At 36.1% G+C, this 12,189-nt stretch overlaps 1 long non-coding RNA gene across 1 annotated transcript; it reads right to left on the bottom strand.

Moving 5' to 3' along the window:
• Positions 1–10,014: 10,014 nt before the first annotated feature.
• Positions 10,015–11,932, bottom strand: LOC148919112 (uncharacterized). The gene is made up of 2 exons (XR_016125394.1): positions 11,678–11,932; positions 10,015–10,249 (listed from the first exon to the last, which is right to left on the bottom strand). It is a non-coding gene; the product is annotated as an uncharacterized LOC148919112 (long non-coding RNA).
• Positions 11,933–12,189: the final 257 nt, after the last annotated feature.

Genomic DNA, 12,189 nt, shown 5'->3' with positions numbered 1-12,189 from the left:
TCAAGCTTCCATGGCAGAAGCTTGAAGCTCTCTCTCTCTCTCTCTCTCTCTCTCTCTCTCTCTCTCTCTCTCATTAATTCAAACCTTTAAAGTTGGGGATTCTTCCAATATCAAAGGCCAGTTTGCTTTTTCTATTCCTTTTGTCTTTTGGTTTCTATAATTTTTTTGAATAGCTAGGTTGTTGGTAATGTGAGTTTCTGTTTAAATTTGATAATGAGTTTCTTTTGTCTAGTGGATAGAACCGTCTTGCTTCTGGATATCAAGGGCTTTCAAGGTTGAGAGGTACAAAGACAAAGAAATCTCTATTTTGCATTCTTGAATTAAATCAACTCTAGTTTGAAAGGGGAGACTCTAGTGTATCCAAAAATCTGGGCTAGGTTCATCTTCTTCTTGAATTAAACCACATCTAAATTGTTATAGTTTGTGTAATTTTAATATGTTATTGTTGACATTGATCGTGATGATGATGTTGAGGGTTGAGGAAGATAAATTGTAATGGAATATTTGTAGAGAATGAGAGTCCATAATCAAATTGTAAATTTCATGTATATCTCTCATTTTAATTTTGCTTTTAACTCATTTCCTATGTTCTGTTACTGAGAACATTTAGGGGAAGGGAAATTTTCTTTTTTCTACTAGGCTAATTGCGATTGATAGGAGTAAAAAAAAAATCAAGAATTTAAATCGGGGAGTCAAAAAGTCAACATGGGGGGAGTGAATTGAATTGAATTCACTGGAATTATGGATCATAAATTTGCATGATACAGTCTGTCTACTCTTTTTATTTATCTTATTTGGAAATAGCAATTTTAAAGTGGGGCTTTGTTTATAGTTTCATGATTTAGTAATTAATGGGAGATTGGATTGGAGTCAACTTTAAAATAGGTTCAATGAGTATGCATGTGTTTCTAAATTTTAAAAATACATACTAAAAGCCATGCTCTTTGTATGAAAACCTTGTGGATATGCTCTTTTTCTCATGCTTACTAGCTTCAACGGCTTCATCGCTTGAGAAGTCTCCCTTTATTATTATTTTTTCTCCTGATATTCTTCGGAAAAAAAAATCTGCTTTTTGAGTTTTCTTGTTTTGATTGCCTCATGCTCAGAGACTCGAAGAATTATGTAATTATGCATTCAAATTCTGGCCATTTTCATTATATATTTGTGTAAGATAATGCTATTTTATCAGACTGTCAGACTATTAATGAGAAATGTTGATAAGGTGAAATCATGTTTCAATTTGCAGTCGTAATTGGCATTCTAAGAACCTAATAGTGGTTGGTAGCATAACGATAAAGAGAACATTAAATACATACATTGTGTGTGTTGCATGTCTATCGATGTAGCAAACTTGGACATGCATGATGAATCTATTGTTGATCTTCATCTTAATTGTAAGCCAAATTTTCAACTATTGTTTGAAGTCTCTTACTTATTCTTCTCCATTGAGTCTTACACATTTGTTTAGATACTATGTTGTCTTTTTGGGTCATAGTTCGTGTTTTTTCTTAACACTTGTGATCATTTACGTGGCAGGTTTTGAATCTCGCATTCAAGCAACACCTTTGGTTGGTGATGCTTCTCATACTTTTTCTTCAACCCGAACAAACACCGGTGTCCAAAGAGGAGATTGAGGCCATTTTGGCATGAGGAACTTTCTTTTTTTCCTCAAGAATTTCTACACTGATGATTTGATTCATCAAATTTCCATACAATGAATTCTGCAACCTTAAATGCTTCCTTTGTTTTGTGATTTTAATCACTATTGAGGCTTAAAATATAATCAACTGTGTAAAAAGGATAATGCTTGCCTCTTGACTCACTATTGGTGCTGCATGCATTTATTAGTATGAAGTGGTGAAAGTGGCTAAAGTGACTAATGTTGTGAAAGTGGTGGTTTCATCAGTTTCACCAATAGTTAATGAAATTATGCTAAGTCAGCAGTCGTGAAGAAATTTCTCCTCACCATTTAAGAGACAAGTATTATTCACCTAAAAGCTAGTCTATGATAAATACCGATTTTTTTTATTTGTGACTTATTAATGATATGGTCTAAGAGACAAATTTATTGTTTGTCTTTTCTTTAGCCTATAATGCTTATCTTTATTTACCATGTTTTTCTTATTCCTTGTTATATTTGTCTTTGTTATAGAGGATGGATTCAAATGAAGTTGACAACACTTATTCAAGTTCTGCAAGTGATTCATCATCTCATTCAAGTTCAGAAAGTGATTCATCATCTTATTTGGATGATTCACTTGGAGAGTTGCTTTTAATTATAAAATTAAATGAATATTACTCGCGTTTACATAAAGGCCCATGCATGGCTTCACAACTCTCAAGTCACCTATTTGTGATAGAATTGTTGCATGGATATCCAAATAGGTTATTTGATTTTTCTAGAATGGATAAGAACACATTTACGAACTTGTGTTCGACATTAAGGGACTTGGATTTCTTATAAGATGATAGATCAATTTGTGTCGAGGAGTTAGTGTGCATGTTTTTGCATACTATTGGGCATACAACTCTTAATAAGATGATTGCAGAGAAATTTCAACATTTTAAAGAAACGATGTCTAGACAATTTAATAGAGTTCTCAAAGTAATATGTCGAGTTGGTACTCAAATAATTCAACCTCCAAATATGGATGCGACACCTCCTGAAATCATAGGGAATCCTAATTACCACATGTGGTTTAAGGTAAATGTGATTAACTTAACTACTACTTTTTTTTCTTGTTATATAGTTAAGTATTGACATGTCATGGTTTAATTGTCACTTGGTAGGATTGATGGAACACATATCAATGCATGGGCTCCTACATAAAAACAAGTTTCATATCGAGGAAGAAAATTTGAGGTGACACAAAATATTATGTGTACCTGTTCATTTGACATGTTGTTCACATATGTTTACACGAGATGGGAAGGAACAAGTAATGACTCAAGAGTATTGATGGATGCACTAAGTAGAGAAGAGAACATATCGCTTAAGAGTGTTGATGGATGCAATAGGTATGAAATTATTTAAATGAAATTATTTAAACATATCGACTTACAATATATATTTTTTATAATATATTTAAATGGAGTAAAATACTTATATTAACTGTCCTTAAATTGGAAAATATTATCTTGTTAATTCTGGTTATGCAAATATGTATGTGTTTCTCACACTATATCTTGGAGAGCGCTATCACTTGTGTGATTATAGTGGGAGATGAGACATCCAAATGGGCAATGGAATTATTCAACTATAGGCATTCATCACTACATAACGTTGTTGAAAGATGTTCTGGATTGCTTAAGGCTCGCTTTCATATTTTGAAGTTAATGCCAAATTATCCAATCATCAAACAAAGACGTATTCCTGTTTATTGTTGTACCGTGCACAACTTCATTAGAATGAAATCGAGAAATGACATCATATTTCATCAACATCAAGTGTAACACCCCTGACCCAATTTAATCGTTTTGTTCAATTTATGTAATTGTGAAATTACAATTTAATGAAAAATAGCTCAGTGTCTTTGTCTTTTTTTTTCAGGAGTTTTTGGGTGTTTTCTGGCGATTCCGATGGCTAAATCCATCGAGTGAGGTATGAAAATTCATCCCTTCATCATGATTTGCCTGCTTATGTAGTTAGTTTGGGTTAATTTTGGAGTTTTGGAGATTGATTTAAATACACATATTGGGCCAATGATTTTGGCCCTTTTTCACCCATTTTCAGCCACTTTTTGGCCAGGGTCTGACCAAAAGTTGCTCCTCTTGTTAGTCTAAATCTTTGGTATAGGTTTTGTAAGGTGTTTCGAGAATTTTTGGGTCGCCGGAATTTTCTCAAGACACCCACGTGCTGCCAGTGTCGGGTGGCGGCACGTGAGCACCTGGGTGGCAACTCTTTGTCTTTTAAAATGTTCCTCATGTCGTCTCAAGCACGACAGTATGCTCAGATTCGTATTTGGTTATCGTATGACAGTCGAACGGATTTACGCATATTAGGCGATATTTGGGTTCAATATGTTCGGACTGTTAGATCGGCTCCATTTCCAAGTATGTTGATCTAGGTACCTTTAGGATCGTGTAGGAACTCATGGATCAAGAATCGGATTCCCGGATACTCCGAATCAATGATTTAAAGTTTACGTAAAACGATGACCGTTCGATCGGGAGTGATCCGACCTCTCAATCGAGACCAAACTCTCAGGACTTGTTAAATAGACCTTGTTGGACTTATAGGAATATTCGGATCAGAAATCAGAGGCTGTGGACCCCAATACCCCAATTAGTCAAATTTTGCAATCGGGGTCAAACAAATCGTTGAATTATGACGAGACTTCTAGGATGGGTTTAATTTTGGTTCAAGACCAATAAGAATTGTCATTTAACAAATTGAGGTTGTGGGCACTATGAGCCCAGTTGACTTAGATTGTGGGCTATGTCGACTCGGTTGAGGTCATTTAGTAGTTGTAACTGTAATTGGAAGGTTGTTTTAAAATGGTATTATGCTTTAAGAGTTTTATTAAATGTTTATGAATTACTGCAATCACTTTTACTTTCCGAGCATATTATATTATGTTTAATTGTGTGGAATTGGGAATGGCGTGGTTAACCTGGTTATGGCTTGATTAAGGAATTAGTTAAATGCCTAATTATATGTCTATATGTGAATATATGCTCAGTGGCTTAAAATCGATGAATTATGGATACTAATTTATTCAATAGTATGTGGTATATATTTAAATATAGTTGAGAACCGTTATGATAAATTATGCATGGTCAAATTCAGTTAAGGAATGTTGAAATTGCTCTCGTTTTAAGAAGGGATTTTTGGTTATCTATTTAAGAACTTATTTTGGAAAGTTGAGATTGAGAAAAGATTTGGGAAGTGGATTTGTGGAATAAGAGGAATTTTATGATAAATTTCAGAAAATAGTTTTCAAACCACCACAAGAGTACCTCCCCCCTAGTTGCTTTTGGAACAGCCTAGTCATTTATGATAATGCTCCACGAGTCTCGGGGACGCCTGAATCGTGAGGTGCGAGGATATGTGTTCTCGGGCTGACTACGTGTCCCCCGAATTCTGCGAGGATATACGTTCTCGGGCTAACTACATTTCCCTCGAGTTCTGCTTGGATATGTGTTCACGGGCTAACCATACGCCCTCGACACGACCCGTCGAAATTCCTCGAAACTGGACGGACCGCCTAATTACCGACATCACCCGATGTCGGGCCCACTTACTAAAGATGAGACTTCCTACCAAAATTTGGCGAGTCTCCCTGTAAATTGAACATTTTCCAATTTCAACCTGTTCAATATTTACAGTTAAATACAACAATCTGGCAGCATGCTTTACAAGCAATGAAATAATTTACAAACAAGGCCTCCAGGCCTCACAAAATTTAAACCCTCAGTGGGTGATACAGAGCATATCTATGGAATTCAAAATACAACCGAGGTATCGTTTAACTGAAAGGAAAAGGTACCAAGAGTCTCTACGAAGACTCGAACTCCAAGATGCACCCGTCCGGCTCAACTGCAAAGCTCCGCTCTTGGTCAGCGCAAAAGTAAAGTTGTGAGTGGACAAAAATCAAGTTCAGTTCAAGTGAAAACAAATCAGTGTAACCCCCACCGTTATTAAAACATGCAAGGAAACCATGAGCATAACAAAACTTTATAAACAGTATATGAACACATACTAACACATTTATATCGGATCTCAAATCCGTAATTCGTGAATAATACTTCACGAAGCCCACCACTCAACTTAAGAGGTCCGAGAGGTTAGACTCCATAAACGTTCTCAAAGGTACGACCGGCGAGGAAGTATCCTTACCGAGAAATAGAACCAAAGAACATTCATATATACATATAATTATATACATACTAAATATATGATGTAACAGAATAATAATAATAATACTAATAATAATAGTATATGGATATAACCAATATTTAATTGTACCGGGGAAACAATCCAACTAGGGGACTGTTTGACTAGTCCACATGGCAGAGCCATTCCTCAATTCACCATGTGTCTAGGGAACGAGCCGTCCAACTGGGGGACTAACTCTCAGCCAGCACGTACAGCCGACACGGTCAAAGCTTGTACGCTGAAATACCAGTCCTACACGCGCAGACTACCCAAATCCAGGGTCCACAGCAACATCCCCTCAAGGATGTTCTGAGTTCTCATAATTTCAAAAGTATTCAATATCCGTAACCAAAATCAGATCAGGGGAGGTACATGAATTAGTGCTTAACACACTCCAACTAACAGATCAAATATTACCTTTCCATGGCTCATATCAACCATCACGTACCCCATGCATAAACGCATGTAAATATAGCTTCTCAAAAGTCAAATATCACAATAAGTTTTATAAAAACCTCGAACTTTCATTCGAGCATATATAAATTCTTGATAAACATAATAAAACTATATGCCATATTTCCATGAATGAAATCATACTGAGTTTCAAAAGAAAAGTCCACTCACAAGTAGTCCCACACAGCTTGACCCTTAGAGGGTCCCGCTGCTGCGTATCTTTGGGTCTGAGTACCGATTGAATCGAAAATACGATGAACGTCAAGCGCTTCAAAACAGAACTTTAAAATAAAACCCTAGCTTCCCGGGAGTTCCTATAGGTTTTACGAGGTCTAGGATACACGTCATGTACGTTTGGTACGAAACGGGCGATTAGATCGCTCACGATTGCACAATTGGACTATTACTAAAACCCTCACCCTAGGGTTGGCATTTCCGGAGTATCCGGGACTCCGTTTTACGATCCGTCGAATCCTACACGATCCTAGGGGTATCTAAAGGAATATACTTCAGTTTGAAAACGATCTAACGGTCGGAACATATCGAACCCGAATAACGCACAATATGCGATAATTCATTCGATTGTCAAACGACCACGGAATCGAGATCCGCGAAATCCTACGTGCTCGTGACATCCTAAGGATCACACTGGAACAGTTTGCAGCTCCACCACACTTGCCCACGCGCCGCCACACGCGCCGACAGCAAGCGGGTGTGCAGAGAAATTCCGGCGACGGAAAATCTCCAAACCACAAGTCACCCTCCCGGCTACAGGTCCTACTCAACTAAAGGAGCACTTCACTCAACTACGGCCAAGCCCAAAACCACCGGGAACTGGCCGAATTTCGAATCGAAAACCGCCAAAATCCCAATTCGAAAATAACTTCCAAAACCTCAAAATCGTTTCAATCCTACACAACAAGCAGCTAGAACAGATAAAAAGAAGGAGAAACCCCACCAATTTTACCGAAATGGACGGCAGAGGCGGCGGCGCAACGACCGGAAAAGTCCGGCATGAACCGATCGCGGCTATTTTCGAGGTTTCCGCGAAAGCTATTGGGTCTTGACCAGGACGTCAAGATGAAGCTTTTGGGACCAGTCTCGAGAGCTACGGTGGCCGGAAGTGATGGCGGCGTGGAGAATTCTATTCGGGTGAACAGTGACGAGAGAGAGAGAGTTCGCAGGAGGGAGAGAGAGAGAGAAGACGGGAAAAAAAAATGGAAAAATAAACTGAAAATCTGATTTTGTTTTAAAAATACCCTTTTCGAATTATTTATAATTTTGCCACCGAAAGAAATTTCATCGCCAAAACCTCGTTATAACTCCGATTCAAGCCTACCGTCTGTCCACGAATTCCTCTCAGAACCACCTACGCAACCATACCCCTTGTGGTCCCAAAATCCTTCCGGACAAGAAAATGACCGGAAGACCCTACCCCAAGGGTAGTTTCGTAATTTCACATTTAATTTAGTTTTACCCTTTATATTGGAAATTAAATGGAGTCGGGGTGTTACATCCCCCAAGTTCTGCAAGGTTGTAACATACATGGGGCTTGAAATTGACGGATTATGAATGGGGGTATGCTTAGGTGGAGAGTATTTGAATTTTGAGATATTTTAAACTAAAATTGATGATTTTATCTTGGTACTTATTGTTAAAAGTTCTAATACATGTGTTTCCAATGTATGAGACAAGGATTGAGGGTTTTCTAAGTTTTAAGGATTTTATACAATTCACAACTATTTTTGTAAGTGATGAGTTTGTTTTTACATGTGAAAGATGGAAGCATGTTTTATTCAAACCGTTGATAGTGATATTAAGATTTCACGTGGCGAATGTTATTTTAATAATTTTTTCGTTTTCCTACTTATCTGCAATGAGTTATTTTATATATATATATATATTTGTATATGCACATATGTGATGAGTGGAAGATTGTTCTGAAATCAATACATTTTGTTTCAGTTTCAACGGATTGATTAGAATTTGAAGCTTTTGGGTTTTGGGAAGGTGTGAAGGAATATTTGATTCATGTGCTTACATGTGGGTTGAAATTTGCTTTGGTGTTGAAAGAACTATGTGTGGCTTGATCCCCCGGTAAGGGTACATAGGCAATCTAGGTTAACCTTGGTGCACCCGCAACATAAATAGTTGAGTTATGCTTTGGAATTTGTGGCTATTTGTAAAGTAAGAAACAAATTCGTAGATTAAGTTGATATTGCCCTGGTAAGGTTGAATTTGAGGTTAGAGGCCATCTTGTAAATTGTGTGTGTTAGCATTGTGCATGCTGAAGTCGGGAAATATTAAACTGTGATTTTAACAGGTGAAATTAATTTGGTAAATGTTCATTTTTTAAGGGAGTCCTCCTCCGGTTTTCTGGTAGAAGTCAAACTCAAGGAGGGGTATTTTGGACAATTGGTCCAATAACTGCCAGATGTTGGTAACACACAGGGTTCGACATAGATTCCAGAATAGAATTTGGGTCGGGTCTTGTTATCAAGCAAATGATTTTCAAGTGGTAGATGAAAAAAGCTCTGAAGTGAATCAAGAACACATTCATTTGCTTGAGGACAATGCTTATGAAATGAGTGATGCTAGAGATCACATAATGGGAGCAATTTGAATGGATTATATTCGGAATCATTAGTCTTAGAATTTATTTAGTCTATAATGTTTAATTTAATATGTATTATTTAAGACTTGAAGACTAATTGAGCTTATCGATCATATATGTATAGTATTAAAATATGGATATTAAAGTAGTATATTTAGTATAATTTTGATAATGTTTATGAAAATATCTTAATTGTAAAAAATGAAAAATGAAATTGTTTTCGAGAATTCAACTAAACAAGTTTTCAAATTTTAAATATTCAAAAATAGTTTTCAAGTTGAAAACCAAACAACTTTTTAAATCTTATAAAATGGATTTGAGAACTCCTTGTTTTAAAGAAAAATAACAGTTTTTTAATTCTCTATTAGGAAGTAGACAATCTAAATACTCAATTCCTTGTAACTTTTTTTTTTTCATTTCGAAATAGTTGTAGTTTATTCATAATCGAATAGAAATGTTTACATCTAAAGTATTAAACAACCACACATATCTATTACATTCCACTAGTGATAATAATCATATTTCAACACAAAAATCAAAACATCTATTATAACCACGAGGAGTAAATATGATTACAACATTGCTTAATTGAGACTTGAGATTAGTGTTGGGTTCGGTTTGGTCATCGAACTAATCTGGTCAAACTGGTAGCCGAACCACTCTGAACAGTAATGGGAAAATCATGACTGTTGTCGCCGCCAACAGTGTCGGTTTGTCGACTTTCAATATCATCGATTACAATGATCGATTCGGTCCGATAATGGGCCAGTTGTTGATGAGAGTATTTGGGCTTTTAGCCCAGTTTTTTGGGAACTTTTTGGGCCAATCATGGATATTTTTTTTAGCCTAGTTTGAGGGAAATTTTGAAGCCCAATTTTATGCCAGTTTCTGGGCAATTTAGAAGCCTAGTTTTTAGGGCAGTTTATGAGTAATTTAGAAGATGAGTTTTTAGGCAAGTTTCTGACCTGTTTAACACATATTAATATTATAAGCAAAGCTCATCACATATCCAATCCATCATAGACTAGTCATTAATGCAATGAAAAGTTAATTAAAGTTATAACCCAACTGAACAGAAATTGAAGACCAAATTAATTATCATTACAACCCAAATGAAAACAAAATACAAACTAAAGTTAACTCAATTAGAATCCAAAATAAGTTCGCCTTGCAAACCAACCAACCAAAGATGGTTGTTTTATCTAATCTTCAACTCCAAGATGGTGAAGGAAGTGGAGGATGACTTGGATGTTGTGCTTGTGATGTAGAAATAGAAGCTTGAGTAGTTTCGGTTCCCATAGCATCTACAAATACAAGTCAAGTATACAAACTCATTAATTTAATTTTTGAACAAATAAAGTACCTAAAAATACAAATAAATTAACATTTACTTGCTTCAATTTGTTCAAGCTCTATATAAAATGCAAGCTCATCTTCTATTGGTTCGTAGTAGAAGCAAAATTCCTCTGCCCTAAGCCAATCACTTGAACATACTAATGTATCTACCATTTTAGGAGTTAATGAACTTCTAAAAGGATCCACAATCCTCTTTTCTAAGCTAAAAGCATTCTCACTAGCAACGATTGAAGATGTGATTGCAAAGATATCCTTGGCAATCTTTGCAAGGATTGGATATCTTGATTTATTGCCTTTCCGCCAATCCAAGAGTTTGAAGTGTTTGTTCAAAGGGTTTACAAATGGATCGGTCAAATACTTATCCACCTCATTGGATATCTCCACAAGTTATTTGGCTTTTCTTTGTTGCACAAGTTCTTGCAATATATGAGTTTTATAAAGAGGAGATTGCTTGCATCTCTTCTCTAGGTGGGTTTTCAAACTAATTGTCCCATTTCTCTTAGCACTAGTCGGCATCTCTAGCTTGCAATAGTTGCATACCCCAACTACCTTATCTACCCAGGTTTCATCCTTCTTCTTCACCTTATTGCAGTGTAACCACACAACAAATTTGGGGGTTTCCTTTTCCCTCCCACTGCAATACAATTAATTTATGTTTGACCTTCTATTTGGGGTTGAGGAGGTTGTGTTTGGGGTTGGGGTTGTGATTGGGGTTGAATGGTAGGTGTACTACAAGAGGCATTCTCCATCTATTTTTCCTGAAACAAACACACACAAAAAAAGCAACTAAATAACCTAACCAATCAGCCAACTAAACATATATCATTCAAAAAAATCCTAACCAACCATCATACTAAACTTTTTCATAAAACAGCAACCATTTGAACATGTATCTTAAAAATAAAATAAAATAATCCTAACCAACCATCAGATTAAACATTTTTAATTAAAATAGCAACAATTTAATCAAGTGAAAAGCACATCATTTAAACTCAATCAATCCTAATAGAGAATCAACATATATATTTAATTACAAAATCAAAGTTCAATTAGGCCTCAATAGTAGCACCAACAGCTCCAGCAGAGCAAAACCCTAGCTCAACTTGCTCTATTTTGTCCAAAAACAAAAAAGCCCCCATTAACATGAAATTCAAAAACTAAAAACCCTAATTTCAACCCTCAAATTAATGTGGCCGAGACCCTAATTTAGTTGAAACCCTCATCGAAACTCAAATCCAAACCCCTAAATTCACAGAAAAGCCAATCAAGAACCCTCTAATTGAAACTCAAATCAGAACCCTCAAATTAGTAAAAACCCCCAAATCGAGACCCTAATCTAGCCGAAAATCCAAATTGAAACCCTATTCAATACTTACCTAGTGACAGAGAAGAAGAGACAATGATGATGGAGGTGAAAAGTTTCAGAGAGTTGAGGGATTTGATTTTTGAGAGATGAGAGGTTTTTCAGAGGATTCACTCGAGAGATGAGAGGTTTTAGAGGTTTTGATTGAGAGAGATGAGAAGTTGCAGAGGTTTCGATCGATGGTGGATAAGGTTTAGACGGATTTGTGAGGAGGAGAGGTCTGAGGTTTTAGATTTTTAGTTTGGGGATGGCTAGGATTTTCAAATCGATGATACTATAGGAAGGGAAAAGATTATTGATTCAATGCAACTGGCTACATTCTAAACTCTTAGAACCAACTGATGAGTCGATTTTATATTATATATTTAACCCTATTCTTAGTATATTTTGGTTAATATTTTGGAAGAATTTTGATACTTTGAATTATATTTTCAATATAGGACTTTCGACTCTCTCTGGAGCAAAACATAATCAAATGGACGAATTTTGGAGTAATTCCAGTTGGAGGACGTACGTGAGTCACTT

This window comes from Prunus mume, linkage group LG3 (genome assembly GCF_029339155.1).
Source record: "Prunus mume cultivar Tortuosa linkage group LG3, ASM2933915v1, whole genome shotgun sequence".
Lineage (NCBI taxonomy): Eukaryota > Viridiplantae > Streptophyta > Magnoliopsida > Rosales > Rosaceae > Prunus > Prunus mume.
This window is presented reverse-complemented; position numbering and strand designations above follow the sequence as displayed.